Raw genomic sequence first — 2836 nt, 5'->3', positions numbered from 1 at the left:
TAGGCGTTGAGTGGATCGGCACAGGCATGGCCTCACCGGGACAATACATGTCTCTCTCTGTCTGAGATGATACGCTCTTGTGGAAGCACTTCGGTTGACTCAGAAGGGGGCTGCTGCTGGGCACGCTGCTGCGCAGGTCGGCGGGCGGAGAAAGTAGGTGGCACGCAGAGCAGCGAATAGGGAGGGCACCCGGCTCACGGGTGTCAGGACGGTTGCTCCGGCCTCCCGATGGCCGGCGAGGCGATGCCGCGACAACGAAGCAGGCGCTCAGCTGGGCGTGGATCTGAATCGCGTGGGCGCTCTTCGTGCGGTCTTCTTCCATCCCATGGCGATACATGCCAACCCAAAATTACACGGTGGAGTGCAGCCCACCCTGTTGCTCCGCCACTGGGTATGAGATCTGATGGAAGGGACTTGACGGCATTGGTACTCTGGTCGAAAGCTAGAGGCAGCACCTTGTGGCCTGGTTTCTGAAAAAATTCTAACACGAGGCTAACATGATGTAACAACAGGCCCTTTCTGAACTGAATGGAGTGGCTACAACTCGCTCAACTTGCATTCCATCTATGTCCAAGTGATTTAAAATGCATCGAGATAATCATTTCCTCAACAAAATAGGATCCCATGACTTGAATTGTCGACTTTGTGAATATTGACTCCAAGTTTGTGAAGTACTCCTACTCGCTACTAATAAAATTTTGTTTAATATTTTCGCAATGTAAGAAGGTTTAAACTTTTATTAGAACATTATAACTTGGTACGATGTTGGAACACAAAAACAACTCACGTAAAAAGTGCGCAGTTTGTATTGAAAATTTTCTTTTTCGTGTGAAAATTTTACTCCACAATCAACACGTGCATTCGACTAGTAGATTTATGTATTGATTGAACATTTTGCTAAAGATTGGAGAATTTGTCAAAAATCTCAAATGATATTTGCCAGTATTTATAGGTTTATGTATTGATTGAACTTTTTTTTTTAGAGAGGTCAGCTGCTTCCACTGGGTCGTAGCAAAAAAAAAAAAAAAAAACTCCAACCGTACACGAATAGGATCAAGCATGCATCAATAAATCCGTACCCAGGCATCGCAAGGCCACCAACCTGCTTCTGTTAGCTCCTCTCCTACGACAGCGTAGACAGCCGCCGTCGTCCACGCTATGGCGACAGCCGCCGCCACCCATTCTGCCCTCCGCGTCGGCATGAAGTTCAACCCTACGCCCAGGGACGCCATCGGCTTCTACCTCCGGCGCCGGGTCCTCGACCAGCCGCTGCCGGACACAGCCGGCGTCATCCACGAGGCGAGGTTTACGGATCGGAGCCCAAGGACCTCGCGGCAGCGTTCCCTCGGCTTCCCGGAACCCATGAGCGCTTCTTCTTCACCACGTGCAAGCGGCAGAAAGCCGGGCGCGGCTACAGGATCTCGCGCACCGTCGGCGCCGGCGGCTGGATTCCGAACGCCAAGAAGGTGGTCCAGAACGACGCCGGCGAGACGATCGGCTTCCGCGAGACCCTTCGCTACTCGTACAAGGACAAGAACAGAGAGTCGGATTGGTTGATGGAGGAATACCACATCTGCGGCCTGGACCAGTTCGCCGTCGTCGACGGGGAGGAGCGCGTCCTCTGCAAGGTCTACGTCTTGCCTGGTTTGAAGCCGGGGTCCGTCACGCTCCAGCAATCTGAAGCAGGGGATAGTCTTCTTGCTGGAAGTGAAGTTGCCGGAGCACATGCCACGATGGTGGCCGGACAGCAGCAAACACCTCGACCACCACAAGAACCACGGCAATCGCAGGTGATCCAGAGGCCAGCGCCGCCGTGTCCGCAAGAAGCAAGGAAGCCAGCGCCGCCGCGTGCCCTTGATAAACGTCGCATCGCGGCGGCTGCGACCATGATGACCACCACGTCCACGCAGCAGGTGGCCAAGCGGCCGGCGAACCCCATGGCCGAGCCGCCGCGCCCCAAGCGGATCCGCGCTGCTGCTGCTGCTGTCCCCGCATCCGCAGCACTGTCGGCTGTCAACGTGGCAGTTCGACAAGCCATCGATGGGTGGAACTCTCCGAAGCGACCGGCTTTCCTGTCGGCGCCGCTGCCTCAGCACCACGCGAACGCGACGATAAGCCGCCGTAAATCAAATCCCTCGCTGACCGATCTTGACATGGACGACTTCGCGAGGTCATTGGAGACCGATCTTGACATGGCTGCGGACCACAGCACCATCCAACAAGGAGGCCACCAGAGCACCATCCAAGAAGAAGCTAGCCAAGACGAGCTGGCCAGCAGGCTGGAGCCCCAGCCGCCAGAGGTCGACATGACCGACCTGTTGAGCTGGTTTGATGCCGACGCAGAAGAGTTGCCAGAGAACAGCGAACACGTCCAAGAAAGCCCGCATGAGCATCAACATGAGCATGCGAGGTCACTGCAAGGCTTGGTGGCTGACGAGCGAGGAGACGACGTGATAGCAGAAGACCTGTTCGACGCGCTTGACAACATCGGCAATGACGATGATCTGATCAGCGACAGTGGAGACAAGGACGATTGGCTGAACCTGCCTCTTTCAGCCTACAGTGGCATCATGTACTAAGTAGTAGGTCCACGAACAGAGACTGTAATTTTCTCCTCTGTATGTACGTATGGCTCATGTATGGCCGTGTCATGCTCTGTTATGGCTCATGCATGTTCACAGTAAGCCTGTTATCATCAAATGGTGTATTGACATGTATCAAATGCTTAAGGAAAAGAAGGAGGGCAGCTTATGTTCCTTGTGGTCTGACTTCAGACACTGGTTATTCCAAGTCTGAATTTTGTGCTGAGTAGTAGCAAATTTGCTCCTCTGTAATT

At 53.9% G+C, this 2836-nt stretch overlaps 1 pseudogene; it reads left to right on the top strand.

Moving 5' to 3' along the window:
• The first annotated feature begins 1158 nt into the window (after positions 1–1158).
• On the top strand, positions 1159–2579 carry LOC123396280 (annotated as a pseudogene).
• The last annotated feature ends 257 nt before the right edge of the window (positions 2580–2836 follow it).

Source organism: Hordeum vulgare, chromosome 5H (genome assembly GCF_904849725.1).
Source record: "Hordeum vulgare subsp. vulgare chromosome 5H, MorexV3_pseudomolecules_assembly, whole genome shotgun sequence".
Classification (NCBI taxonomy): Eukaryota; Viridiplantae; Streptophyta; class Magnoliopsida; order Poales; family Poaceae; genus Hordeum; species Hordeum vulgare.
The sequence above is the reverse complement of the archived record's forward strand: the minus strand, read 5'-3'. Positions and strand labels throughout refer to the sequence as shown.